The sequence below is a fragment of the Oxyura jamaicensis genome, chromosome 1, assembly GCF_011077185.1.
Source record: "Oxyura jamaicensis isolate SHBP4307 breed ruddy duck chromosome 1, BPBGC_Ojam_1.0, whole genome shotgun sequence".
NCBI classification, from domain to species: Eukaryota; Metazoa; Chordata; class Aves; order Anseriformes; family Anatidae; genus Oxyura; species Oxyura jamaicensis.
The window spans coordinates 13,591,034-13,606,573 of NC_048893.1; the positions used below are offsets into that span (position 1 = coordinate 13,591,034).

General features: G+C 40.6%; 1 protein-coding gene across 4 annotated transcripts in view; it reads right to left on the reverse strand.

The window, feature by feature from the left end:
* SRPK2 (SRSF protein kinase 2) overlaps positions 1 to 15,540 on the reverse strand; it is a 145,376-nt gene that overhangs the window by 113,061 nt on the left and 16,775 nt on the right. The window lies entirely within an intron of this gene.

The following is a 15,540-nucleotide window of genomic DNA, read 5'->3' on the forward strand; positions in this document are numbered from 1 at the left end:
CGATATTATAATGAACTCCTCCACCTAAGAGGAGCAGGCTCTAAGCACCACTTACTTCAAGGACAGAACTTAGCATGCAGCATTTCTAACTGCGTGTGGCCTGCTGATTCATGCAAGACAAAGGTTAAACAACAGCTTTTTATGTATATAAAATTCATTAAGCATACACCTAATGATTTTCTATAAACAAATACCGGCTAATAACCAACAGAGACCAAAAGCTTTTTGTCTATCAATTGTTTCTCTTCTCCTTCTTGTAAAGGAAGCCCTATTTTAAGTCACATTATTTTAATTGAAGTGTAACGATCTCACTGCATTATCACCATTGTAATCACTACCTGCTCATTGAGGAGAGTCTCTGAAGAGTTCAAATGGCAATAATCAGCAACACACTTACACTCGGCTCCAGCTCTCCTTAGCATCAGGACAACAGTGCAATTTCCTTGCTTTTCTATCATCAAGGCAATCAATTAAATAAATCGCATGAAACTAAATCTAGAAGTGAGAAAAATAATGTAGAATGGAATTATTTAAACTATTGAGTTTTAAGCGTGAGTGTCACAGATTTCCAAGTTTTAGGGACATCTGTACTCCATGCAGTATTTATTTCAGAAAGTTTAGCTAGACTGTTGGCTTTATCTTCATGTGCAGTCTGGATGTAAGCCTGAATTATAGAACGTCTTACCCCTTTGGTGATTAATGTGGTGCATTTAAATTACGTCCTTTTAAATGCAGAGAAGGTAAATAAGAAGGTAGAAATATAACTTCTGGCACCTAATGGGACAGGGTTTAATAGGATAATGCTTTAATATTTGTAGGACAATAATGCAGAGATACACCAAGGGGCATTAATTTTCAAAGCAATATCTATTGCAATAACTTAACAGTACGTGGACTGCTGTACTTTTATTCATTACAATCCAAGTATACAGTAACATAGAAGAATTACTTACAATTCTCTTCGAAGAAGAGACATCACAAACAATCATCAGACTCAGGTTTGTGCTTGAGCTATTTTTCCACATGGGAAAGACAGATCTCAAAATTCAGAGCTGTTGTTACTGATGAGGGGATTCATGAGCCTGAGGAACGTCCAGACACGGCCTCCAGAGCCCTCGGCTTGAAATTACTTTCTAGGAGGAGGCAAATGAAAGAATATAAAACCTACTAAGAGGGTAATTTATGAGAATACAAGGTATTTTTCTCCGTTGGAGAGCTGGCAGATGGTGAGCTACCACAATGTTCAGTATTATTTACAGAAAACAATTACGGAGCTTATGATCTAAAAGATAAGTCCCTACATCAGGTTTAAACTTCTCCAAAATGAAATGCATTGGGGGGGGGGGGGGGGGAAGGGCAAAAAACCCTCAAAGCTAGAAAAGAACATAGATACAATACACAATGCGCTAAGTTTAAAATGTCTTTTAAGTGGCAACATGCCTTTTTTTCTTTATTTAAAGATTTTTAAAGATGACAACACAGGTTTTGAAGGAGCTAGAAGCCAGCCCCCTAGGCAAGACACTGAGTCTCTAACATTCCCAGGCCAAATCACTGCGACTGTGCTGAGGATGTGCCCAGTCTAACATTCTACAGATCCCATTTATTAACGTCATGGTGTGAACGATTTCGAATATAACTGCAAATAGGATGAAGAATTTCTAGCAGTGCACGTGGCCATGTGACTTTGAACTGCAAACTACTGATGCAGATGGAGCTTTTTTTTTTTTTTTGGCCTTTGCAGACTAAGCTGCTATAAAAGCTACCAGAATCATCTGCCAAAGGAATTTCAGGTGCACGTGTTAACACCAGGCAATCCTTGCACAGCTGAGTTTTCCTTGCAGCACTAGTGGCCACTGTTCTGAAAGCTGACATCAGCTTTTCCGGACAGCAGGAAGAATCTTTCAGATCAAAACTTGGAAGGAATGAGGCTCAAAACAGATGTATTTCTCTTAAAAGACAAATGGTAAAAAAAAAAAAAAAAAAAAAAACAAATACTCCCTGAACTTTAAACATCTCAAGAACATTTACAGGACTTTATCTTTCCCTTTGCTGATAGGCTTTTATTTAACTAATCATTTCCTTACAGAAGCACTGGAAAAGCCTGTTTTCATTTACGACATAACAGAGCTGCAGGTTTACAACTATACTGTTAAGATAAGGATATTGCTTTATAGATAACTTCTAACTGCTGCAGTCATCTCTAATACGAGTATCAAGCAAGGAAAACAGGCAATTAATTTCTAAAACAGGTATACAAAAGATTTCTAACTCCACAAATGAGTCCAAAACCAGCCTAATTTTAGAAATTCTGTAGCACATATGTCACACAAAAGGATAAAAACATATTTTTCCTGTTTAAAACATCATGAACGTTAAGTCCACCCACATTTTTCATCTGGTTTAGATCTGACAAGTAATTCCTGCTCTGACAGAGAATCTCACTGTACAAATATTCTGACTGCCCAACATGGCCTTTAATTTTCATTTCATAATTTAATCACCATAAATTAGATGCACAAAAATGAGGAATTTGTTCCGTGAGCCCCACCAGCTGATGTCTGAGAGGGGAACAAAAGGTCCCCTTTGTCTACCAAAAAGATGCTTTCCTAGGCGACCTTTGACACGCCACTTAAATAGAAAAGAGAAGCCTAAAGCTTTCCATAAGATGAAGTTATATCCCTGTTTGCTCAGTCAGGATACGACCTTTCCTGAAGGCTTTGAATTTACCTAGTGTAAGTTATGACCAAAAAAATGGTTTGTTCAAATTAGAATATCCACATGCTACAAGGAACAGAAAAAAAATGAGCAACCTGAAATGTCCAAAACAAAATTAAATGTGGGTCTCGTGCAAAATAAAAATCTGATTTACTGATGCCTTTAAAATAGTGACTCAAGAACACTTGATTCAAATATGTGCATTACTGTAAGTACCTAAAAATCAGTACAATAACATTTCGATTCCAAGTCTAATCATACTCATCTTCTCATACCGGTTTTATTAAATTATCAAAGGTCTTGATTTCAGTTCATCACCAGCAGCATCATAATCAAATAACGAACGAAATTCAGAAGTAGACTCGTGCTGGAATAATCCACTGTGACTTAATAGTTTAATTATGCATGCTTCAGCCCACGATAAGCTACTGTAAGGTTTTTCTTTACAAGTCTGAGATATTTTTCCCTATCATTGCCTAAATAAGAAGCTAAGTATTCCTAGTTGCTTTGTTTTTATATCTCCATGGAAGTGTTCACAAATAATATGAATAAAAGCCCTAATGTCTGTTTTAAGAATTCATTCCCCAAACCTGACCCAGAAAATTTTAATATGCCATTTTCTATTACTGCTTTTTAAAAATAATTCCCAAGCAGCCTTCTCAGTGATCTAATTTATTTAAATTAAAATTAGCTTTCTCTCCCTGGTCTGCTGATATTAAAATTAAGCTGTGTCCCACTGTACTCTTTGGTGTTTTCCTACGGTATGGGAAGGCTGTCGCTTTGACTGCTCTGCTCATGGGACTGAGGTAGGACCCCCTGAACCCCTTATACTTCGCACCTCAGTGCAAGTGCAAAACAGCACATTTAAGGCAATGGCATCATCCTAATGGTAGTCAAAAACTGAGATAACACGGGATTAGCTTCACTTGCCCTGTTCTTCTTATGCATTGTTAAATAATACCACATCAGCAAAAAACAGCCTAAAATTGATGCCTGTGGTTACCTTTTGAGAGTGATAACCCCAGCAGGTCAAAAAGCACGAAGAACAGACCTGAAACACCTGTAAAGCCAAAGCCATGCCCCTGAGATACCAAAAATAAGGCAGCATAGGAACGACTAATACTTGCTTTACGTTTTAGTCATATAAGACACAGCTTCCTTCAGCTTCTCCTTCCGCAGCCCTCCCACTATAGCCCGGCGGTGAGTCACAACTGCAGCTCCCTCTTGACAGAAGTTCCACGTTTGAAGAAAGCTCGAGCATCTTTTCCAAAGCCACGCATCTCAAGTGCAGCATGAAAACAATCATCACAGCAGCGCAGCTCCCTTTCAAGTGCCAGGCAAGCCTACAGCACGGTCGGGTCAAAGCCGTACTGCAAGCAGACAGCAGAAGTCCAGGTCAAAATGTCACTGAGCAGGAATACTTCTACAAACAGATCCCCTGTTGTTGATGAAAATCAGCGCTTCTCCAGGGTTCTGTAGAAGTCCGATTAAAATTATCCATAATAATATTGAATATTATGGATATATTATGAAGAAAATGCTTCAGTTTATGGAATAGCAAATGCAAAGCAAATGGCTGCATCTCAAGTCTGACAAGTCAATCCTAATTTTAGCAAGTCTTGCAGCCCAACAGAGACACCACTTGAATTCCCAATAGGTTTAAAACTGAATAAAGAAGCCTGAGAATTTCTCCAGACAGCATTAACTGCGGTCACATCAGCCAAGCACAAAGCAGTTCTCCTAGACAAAAACCTGGGCACAGCCATCCTCACACCTAAATGACGGCCACAAAAATCTCAGATTCTAAGAAAACTCAGTCAAGTAGTCACACCACATGTTTACATCCTGAAATAGCTTCCACACCTCCTCAGTAAAACATAAATAAATAAATACCAGATCTATCAAAAGCATGGCAATACAGGGAACTTGATCTTCCTATAAAACACAATTTCACTGCTTTCCTCATTCACTCTGAAGAATTAGGAAGCACAAGGTCCCATGTACAAAACACACTGTCAGCAGGCAGGAAAAGTGATGATAATGTCAGCCAGGAGTACTTTTTTCTTAATGAAAATTCTGTAGTTTTATATATATATGTTTTTTTTAGGATAAGTTTTTATTTAACCATGCCCGTCACTAAAATTAAGGAAACAAACACCCATTTCCCTTTCCTTCCCACATTACTTTTCACAGTTAGGAAGTATTTATTAAGGCAATGCAATCAGTTTCAATTAGATCTGACAACTCTTAAGATTTCACATATGTTCACAAAATAAATAGATATGCAAATGGGTAGAAATACTCACGAAAAGAAGCAATTGCAAGAAAGCTGTCAAATAGAATTTCTCCATTTCTTAATTCTCTTTTCCTAGGGTTTAAACCTTTTTTCCCCAGTGCCCTCTTCCTCTAGTCAGCACAGCCTCCCCCGGGACCCGACACCACAGCCTCAGCACCCAGTCCGAGTCTCCCCCGACGCAGCCGGCATCTCCCACACCTCTGTCATCCACATTTGGCTCAGACTCGTATCTCCTCCTGATTTGGTTTAAGGTCTCAGAAGCAAAGAATAAATAAAATTAATCAATAAATTTGCTTGCAATGCCTGTTAGGTCCCTGAAGATCTTGAAGCTCTCTTGGTTTTTCAGTAGCCAGGCTGCAGCTTTTTTCGCAATACTTGCCGTATTTGGTGGCTATCACAGGGATGAGTTTCATTAGTTGATATAGTTTAAAGCAAATTAACACAGTATTTTCCACTCTTCAAGTGGGAAAAACCCCTCTGGTTCCAAAATCATGGCAGTTGCAAAGACTGACACATTTTTAATATTCTCCACATGATCTTAATAACAAGCAACTAAATACCTATTTCCACAAAGCATTTTAAAAGGGAACATTTTTATTTTTATTTACTGATCATGCAATACAAACAGAAGTAGGAAAAAGTCAATGCAAGCACCCAGTTGAGAAGTACCACAAACTGATGGGTAGTGCCACGCTTCTTCCCATGGGATTCCCAGGCACTTGTGGGAAGTTTAAACACAGATCAATTCACGATTAAAAATAAATATACTAAAGAGTACTATAAGAAAAAGACTTTTCTGGGGGGAGGAACTGACTGTTCTTTACCATTTGAGTTCTTTGATATGCTCAACTTATTCTTACACAAAACGGGCTGTCTCAATGGTTAAAATTTCATCTTAACCCCATAGACATTGTCATTTACAGATCTCAAACTTCATTCATGTCTGACAGAGTAATCACCTTTTGTTGCAATAGAAATGAAGTGAAATTGAACGCTTACTCTGTAAACACAAACACACACTTGAACACAAATGGAAAGAGGTTTGAATTTAATGGGAGCACCCAGATTTTGTAGTGTATGACTCAGTTATATTTCAAAACAACATTTTGGGCCTAGGCTACTTGGCTAATTTCCCTATTAAAATCGGAGACAATAGAAACATACAAGAGAAAACTGTAACACAATAGAAAGACTGTTTTTCTTTGTATTCAGTACTTACTAAATGAGTCATGTAATTCCCTGCAGCCAAACTGCACTGCATTTGCTGTTCTTTTACAAAGGAAAAGCAAGTAAGGAAAATAGCTCTACTACACACAAAGGAATGTTTTTGTACTGCAGCTACCAAAAATATAGTCCAGCTTTGTTGATCCTGTTTCTCAAAAGCATGCAGTACTGAAGAAGAGCTAAAATCCACACAGGTCATGATGGACTGCAGATTTTGCAGCCGAGACTGTCATCCCTCCGAGTTTCTCAGACCACCACCAGCACTTACTGTCAACTCCTTGCTTCTCGTAGTTCTGCAGCTCCCTGCAAATCATTTTTCACAGTCTGTCAGATCACACTGAAGGAACCACAGGAACATACTGATTCATTTACAAGGACTTTTTATTTTCCAGGGTTTACAAACAGAGTCATACTGGTCTCACTTCCTGAAGACAAAAAATAAGTTACAGGAAGAAGCTTTAAACTATTCTAAGCACTTCTGGTTAGAGACAACGCATATTGAATATTGAACCTCTGCTGCTTTAGGGGATCGCCTCCACGAGGTCTTCCCCCTCTTTAGAAACCCCCTTCTCCCTTACCATAGAAGCAGCCTGCAGCCCCTGCTCCCCAGGCTGCACAGCTGCTAGACATTAAACTAGGTACTGTTCTTCTGGAGCAGTGGGAGCCAGAAACCCTGGGCACATCAACATAATTCATTATGTCCTCAAGAAACAGAAGGGAAAATAAACTTGTTATTTTCATGGAAAAAAATATTAAACGTGTCCAGCCTATAGGCTTTAAATTGCAAAGTACTGGGGAAAAAAAAAAAAAAAAAAGAATCAAATCAGATTAAATGGAAGAAGCTAACAGAGCTAACGGCTGCAGCACGTGAGGCAGACAAGCAAATAGACATCCCATGAAACCTCCACTTTCTGATGTGCTTTGGACAAAAATGCAGGGGTATCTACAGAGCACCAATCCTGACAGGATGCTTCCTGAGGATGCAGTTCAAGCAGTCTGTCTGTTGCTGTTTTTTGTTTTTGTTTTGTTTTTATGTCTGGTTGGGTTTGTTTTGCTTTTACCTATAAGGATTCTCCTTTTCAAAGGAAAAAATGCTCTCACAGACACAATTGTGGCCAGGGACTTGCTTAGTGAATAACCCAGCTGAAGTCATTAACAAAGACCTTACTTTTACAGAAACAAGGGCATTCAGGATTGAGTCTTAATGGGGTCCCTCAGAAGTAAACGAAAACTGAAGAACCATTTAAGCATCAGAAAAAAAAAAACAAAAAAAAAAAACAAGCAAACCACGTTTAGTCTGTGGTCATATCTTTCTATAGTGTTACATACACAGCTGGGCAGCAACTGCCTGAAGAGGTAAGGGGAAAAACAGCAAGGTACAAATTCTAGAAAAGCGTGAAAGGAAGGAGCAGCATTTGGAAAGGCTTAAACACAGTAAGCCTGTGGTAATGCAGCCACCGTGATATTCATAGCACGAACCTTCCAGTGCTCCGAAAGATAGATGCACACAAAGCACAGCATTCAGAACAGGAATGCCACGAGGGCACGGACACACGCTGTGCAAAGTACATGCTGCACCTGGAAGGAAAGCCGTTAAGCAGAAATGACACAGCATTATTTTTGGCTACAATACACCCTGAGAAAAAGGACAGCTTTTACAGACATTTCTTTATAGAGAAGAAATACCACCAGAATTCAAAACTGGCACAATGACTGAAACTACATCTAAGTTTCTGCCTTGCACTAACATCTCAAACATCTCAGAGCATCTCAATCATACGCAGATACATCACCTGCAGGAAAACCCAACAATGAATACAAGGAAGAAGAAAACAAAGCAAGAAAGTCAGCATTGGACTCTGGGTCAGCATAGGACTAAAACCCTTAACAGCATTTCCCAACACATTTTGCCTCATGCCCCCATCTAAGCAAATTTTTGTGTTCACATTCCCTGCTCGATTATCCTAGATACAGAATTGATGTGGCTCTACTGCTCCTTACACCCAAGACAGCCCAAAACCCATGAAGTACTTTCTGCACATCCTCTGAGGGTTTCATATATAAACTATAATTTGGTAAGCAATAAACAATCTAAACAGCAGTGAACTCTACAGAAGCAGATTTTACTACAGAATAAAGTTTTGGAAGTATGCCATCCTGTTCCAGGAGTGCTTAAATGTCTACGGTAATACTGCAAGAGTAAACTACCACAGAGGTAAGTGCATGCATGGAATCAAGCTACATTGAACAATAACACCATGTATGGTATAATCACTTAAAAACACATAAAGGAGCTGAAGTTAATCAAACCTGTAAAAGTGATAACAGGAAAAAAAAGCATTATATGTACTTGCCTAAACCTCACGTACCTAAACATTGGAACTTACGGGAACACTACCACTTATTTTAAGAAGCAACACTTAATTTCTCCAACAAGCAGTTTATGGTAGAGTCAACTGGTCACAGCATCAAAGTAGGCATTTCAACCACCACTTGAGAAATAGTACTTTAAGGGAATGCATCATCCATACCAGAAATACTTCAGAAGGTTCACAACATAAGGACTGATAAGCAAAGTCACTGCAACACCCTAATACCCAGCAAACAGGGCAAGGTTTCTTCTGTGAAAAAAAAAAAAAACACGGTAAGTAGAAATACAAATCACTCCAAGATAAATTAGTTCCTCTGGCCACTGCCTGATAAAGCGATGATAAAACCTAACCAAATGAAGGCCAAGAATTAAAGCAAGAGAAAGCACTACCTTTTCAAAAATACCTGAGAACCACAATAGGGCACGCAACTTACCCATTAGTGATAGCACAAAGCATTTGGAATAAGCCCCCCAAAAAATAAAGATATCAGGAAGAGGGATAGGTTTTCACACAGGTCAAATCTAAACAAGAGAACAGCATCCTACATAGATGTTGGAAAACACCACAGGGAATGGTACAGGCAGAATGGAGCAGGCAGGTAGGAGGGCAGCAAAACGGCACTCAAGTGGAAACATCACTGTCTGCACATCAACAATTTCACTACGCTTAGGCCCAAAGTAACAACCCAAGCAAGACTGCGATATAAATTTAAACAGCTACCACACAGGAACATTAACAACAGCATCTTCAATAAATGTGCTAAATATACATACCTAAACAAAGGGCCGAGATGCTCCTGATAAGACAGGTCCTGCGACATACGGATATGGTTTCTGTATGTGTGATGCTGTGCAGACAGAGACTGCATTTGCAAGCTGTGCAGTGACAACCCTCTTGAGTCTTAAGCTCACATAAAAAACCATAATATGGTACAGATCCAGTAGCACCTAAACCAAAGATGTTATCAGCACATCCACTAACAAGTGTCTATTTATACCAGACACATTTGATGTTTGGTAAGTTCATCCACAGCCAGTCAGTAAATCCATACTCATTTTACACCGACTAGTTTCAAATAGCATTACAATCATAGCAGGAACAACTTATTTTTCGAGTAGCACTGACACAACCCCAATAAATTCTTTCTAACTGGCAGGCTAAAATAAGTTTCATCAGGAAGTAGTATGGTAGTAACACTGTTTTTCCAATGTGCAACATGTATTGCAAACATGAAAGCGAAAACAATGCTTCCCCCACAGCCAAGCAACTCCACAGAACTATTCTCCATCAAGTCTCACCCAGGCCAGTTTGTGCAGAACAGCTCCTTTCTAGATCAGGACTATTTTATATATGAGAAAGTTTAATGTTTTCACTTGAATCAAACCTACTGCTTGGTATTCTATTTTTGATGAGAACTTTAATTGCACTTTTTGGAATCTTTTAAAATGATATTGCCATCTAGTGGCTCGTTTCAACAGTACCGAATAATCACGAAAGCCAGCATGAAAACATTCACATCTAGAGCAAGCTTGAGAAAACCAGTATTTTTTTTCCCTCATATAGAAAAAAAATCTAATATTCCTCTCTATCCAAAACAAAGGAAATGTCCAAGGGCTACTTATACAATTAAGCCTAAGACAGTAAATTCTTTTTTAAAATAAAATCATTTCCATGGGCAGAATAAGACATCATCACATAATTTGGTTTGCATTATGTAATAACCCAATGTTGAGCAATTTCCCAAACCTGTTCCAAACACATGATTTCAAGGAAAAAATACAGTTACTACATCTATTTTTAGAAGTTACTCCTTTCAGTTTCTTGAATATAAAAAAGAGAAGAGGAACATATTTCCCATCTATCCTGTCTTCGGTTTACTATAGATCTTCTTGCTGTAACAGCAAAGCTAAGTACCCTAAATATAGGGAATAAAATGCAGAACAAGCCCTGTTTTATCTAATATAAGAGAAAACTACTTCCAAAACATTTCTGATAGCAAGTTTGGCTTAGCAGTTAAAGAATAAAGACAAGAAAAGAAATTTCTAGTATTTATGCAGCCTTTCCATTACTATTGCATTCTGATCGAAACCAACACATACATATAAGAGTCCTACAGTTACATACAGCTCTGTTCCTTGGTCAGATTACATCCCCTTCAGTATCTATTGGAAACCCAGATGCTTATTATGCAGCACTAGGAACAGCTGATTGACAAGACCATATGTCACTTTAATCCCTTCTGCTCCTTTGTACTTATTTCTAGAGGCTAATAGACAAAAAAGTATGAATTACATTCCAATCAAAAATTTGCAATATTGTTTGCAAACTGTTTAGTGGTGGTTACTTTAGTATTCTTGGAATTAAAGCTGCCATACAGGAAAAAATAAATAATTATAACCATAGAATGGTTTAGGTTGGAAGGGACCTTAAAGATCATGCAGTTCCAACCCCCCCCTACCATGGGCAGGGACACCTCCCACCAGACCAGGTTGCTCAAAGCCCCATTCAACCTGTTCCACTGCCTCACAGTAAAGGATTTCTTACTTATACGTAAGGAAGATATCCTTAGATATCTTCCATTCCCCCTCCTCCTATCCCTACACCCTTGACAATGAGTCTGTCCCCATCTTTCCTGAAGGCCCCCTTTAGCCACTAAAAGGCCACTGTAACATCTCTCCAGAGCCTTCTCCAGGCTGGACAACCCCAACTCCCTCAGCCTGTCCTTGCAGGAGAGGTGCTCCAGCCCTCTGGTCATCCTCATGGCTCTCCCCTGGACTTGTTCTAATATATCCGTGTCCTTCTTGTGCTGGGGCCCCAGAGCTGAACACAAGGCTCCAGGTAGGGTCTCATGAGAGCAGAGCAGAGGAGCACAATCACCTCCTTTGCCCTGCTGGCTACACTTCTCTTGATGCAGCCCAGGACACGGTTGACTTTCTGGGTTGCAAGCTCACATTGCTGGCTCGTGTTGAGCTTCTCATCCACCTACACCCCCAGCACCTTCTCCTCAGAGCTGCTCTCAATCCATTCTCCACCCAGTCTGTATTTGTGCTTGGGATTGCCCCGGCCCAGCTGCAGGACCTTGCACTTGGCCTTGTTGAACCTCATGAGGTTTGCACAGGCCCACCTCTCAGGCCTGTCCAGGTCCCTCTGGATGGCATCACTTCCTTCCTGTGTGTTGGCTGCACCACACAGCTTGGTGTCATCGGCACACTTGGTGAGGGTACACGCAATCCCACTGCCCATGTTGCTGACAAAGATGTTAAATGGCACCAGTCCCATTACTGATCTCTGAGAAATGTCACTCATCACTGATCTCCACTTGGACATTGAGACATTCAACTTGAACAAACAATATTTTCAACATATATTTCCAAACAATATTTTTCAGCAAATCAAAGCACTATTTTCCCCCCCACTTTTCTTTCCCCCCCAAATCATAATCACTAGTTCAAACATTTTAAAAACTGTGGGGAATCCTCAGAGCTACTAAGCTTCTACAAGTTTTATGAAAAAGCACGGCAGAAGAAAAATCCCTATCAGTACCTCAAAGAGGGGAAGTCAGGGCAAGCCCAGCTTGTCCAGCTGCTGAGGGCCAGGCACTAGCTGGGCAACCAGCCCAGGTCAAACTCCAGGCCAGTCCCCACAAGCACTGCTCTTCAAGCCTAGATGGCACATTGCACAGACTTGGATTAAAGCTACAGGGAAAGCTCAGATCTTCATGCAGGTGGCCATCAACTTCAGCAAGGGAGGTTCAGTATTGTACTAGGTAGGCTTAAGAGACAAGGAACAGCCATGTTCACTCGAGAAAGCCCACTCGAGAAGGCCCACTCGAGCAAATGTATTAAGGTATGAGTTGGTGGGCATTAGAAGAGAACTGAACAGACCTGGGATTTGTGATGGTGAGCAGAGAGGACACAGCAAATGCAAAAGCGAGCCAAGGCTACTGCGGTGGCAAGATACACGTGGTATGGGATAAAAGCGCATGTAGAACCAAAGCATTTTGTGTAACTCCTCTAATCTATGCAGCCCTCTGAAATGTGTGATAACATTTAATTATCCACTTCACAGTCACTGTCCCTTATCTGTAGTACCTGCTTTAACCTTTAACTAATTGGTGTTATTACAGCACATCTCATATATATGCTTTATATATATATATATATATATATTTGCACATAAATATATGGAATACAATGACTAGTATTGTTACTTTTTATACATTTCATACAAAAACACTGCTGTTGTCATTGTCAGGAAAGAAAAGATAATTCTTTTTTCCCAAAGCTTGAACAGATATATAGAATCATAGAATATTCCGAGGTGGAAGGGACCCATAAGGATCATCAAGTCCAACTCCTGGTACTGCACTGGTCTACCCAAAAGTTTAGACTATGTGACTAAGTGCACAGTCGAAACGTTTCTTAAATTCATACAGGCTTGGTGCAGTGACTACTTCACTGGGGAGCCTGTTCCAGTGCGCAACCACCCTCTCGGTGAAGAGTCTCCTCCTGATACCTAGTCTGAACTTCCCCTGCCTCAGCTTAACCCCGTTCCCGTGGGTCCTGTCACTGGTGTTTATTGAGAACAGGTCACCCACCTCTCCACTCTCCCTCCTGAGGAAGTTGTAGACCGCGATGAGGTCCCCCCTCAACCTCCTCTTCTCCAGGCTGAACAGGCCCAGTGACCTCAGCCACTCCTCATACGTCTTCCCCTCCAGGCCCTTCACCATCTTCGTCGCCCTCCTCTGGAGGCTCTCCAACAGCTGAATGTCCTTTTTGTACTGTAGTGCCCAGAACTGCACACAGTACTCGAGGTGAGGCCGCACCAGCGCAGAGTAGAGCGGGACGATCACTTCACTTGCCCTTCTAGCAATGCCATGCTTGATGCACCCCAGGATACAGTTGGCCTTCCTGGCTGCCAGGGCACACTGCTGGCTCATATTCAGCTTGCTGTCAACCACAACCCCCAGATCCCTCTCTGTGGGGCTGCTCTCCAGCGTCTCGTCACCCAGTCTGTATGTACGGCCAGGGTTGCCTTGTCCCAGGTGCAGGATGCAGCGCTTGCTTTTGTTAAACTTCACGCAGCTGGTGATCGCCCAGCTCTCCAACCTGTCCAGATCTCTCTGCAAGGCCTTTCCACCCTCATCCAAGTCTACAACTCCTCCAAGTTTGGTGTCATCGGCAAATTTGCTCAAAACACCTTCTAGTCCTACATCCAAATCATTTATAAAGACGTTGAAGAGGAAAACATCATAGACCAGATGTTTTAACCAAAAATACTCTACAATACTCATAAGGTCTCTCCATTATTTCCTGGCACATTTTTTAATCTACTTTAGAATACAGACAGCATTTCTATAATGAAGAAAGATCAGGCCTTGCAAATGCTTTCAGACCTTTTCAACTACTTCAGATAAAATTTTTATTCAATATGCAATGCTACATAGCTTTGTCTATTTAAACATAAACGTGAGCTCCTTTTACGATGGCAGGCAAGAGTTCTTTATATTTGAATTTTAAGTTAAAATTGGTCCCCTTAACATTTTTCAAATGTACAGGAAGAACCACCTTCTGATACCGTTGCTGCTTATAGCAGAAGAACTACTTGAAAATATTCCCTCAGATGTGCTGATCTAAGCACCATCTTTTTGAACTCCAAGGCCATCCATTTCCCTGGAAAAACATGCAGGATGTCATTTTATTTAGGCATCATCAGATTAGCACTAAATTTATGCCTTGTCACTTCCTGGCTGCTTCTTGCAAGCTTTGAAGTCACCTGAGCTGCAGTAAGGGTCAGAGCGTGGCAGCAGTTTTATGAATTCAGTAAATTTGCATTGAGGTTAGCTGAACAAAGAGCAGCGATTACTCCTCACTACAGACCACACAAAGCAAGCCAGCATAGCCCAGTAAACACGGTGCTGTCTTTGTACTTGGCCACTGGCTTTGCGTTCAGCTCCTAACATAGGCATCAGGACTTACCAGGATTTGTCTGCACTTGCCTTGGCCTGCCTGGAGATTTGTTTTAGTATTCAACAGCAACGGTCTACCGATCAAATGACTGCTGCTACCTGCTACATTTCAGCTGCAGCTTCGCTTTGTACAATCATGTGGTACAACAGTTATCATTATATGTGCGTCTGTAACTAACACAGCAATAAGCTGTAGTTATTCTGTGTTAAATGAACTACTCAATATGCTGGAATAAAAAGCAGCATAAGACGGTAAGGACATGGAACAATTGCTGAGGGCTAGAAAGACACACGATAGAGACCCAGAGCTACCAACAACTCACCAGCTATACTACACACCACTGTAGAGTAAATCTGGATGGACTAACATGGATTGTAATACAGATTTACAAGACAGTGAGGAAAGAACAAATTGTAGAATGCATTGGTAAACACATAAAAATGACCCAAGAAGAGTGAAGAGAAAGAAACTACGAACATCAGCATCATCCTGATGATGCCAATGGAGGGTTCAGGATGCTGGTGACTGCCCATATCCTTCCCTCTTGACAATAAAGCCAACCCTCCTTGGAAGGGTGGGCAGAGGGAGAGCAGAGACTGCAAAGTTTGCAGTTACCATTTTGATTGTATACAAAACATAAAAATTACTATCACTGTAATTTGACCATTAATAATTCTTTGATTGCACTGGTAAGTCTTTCACTAGACTGAGAACAAATTCCTGACTCCACAAACAGTGATCATTCCTTCTGTTCATAACAAAATCTGAAGTGCAACAAATTCAAGCAACCCATTTGAAACTTGGATGCAATGAAGTGGTGAGAAGAGGCTCTCAGTTTTGGAATGAGAGGGGATGCAGATGGATGCACTAGTAGCTATTTTCTTTGAGGAGACACACATAGCTGCGTTCTTACAATACCTCAGCAGCTGGTGGGTGAGGACCACACTGCAAGCATGGGAGATGA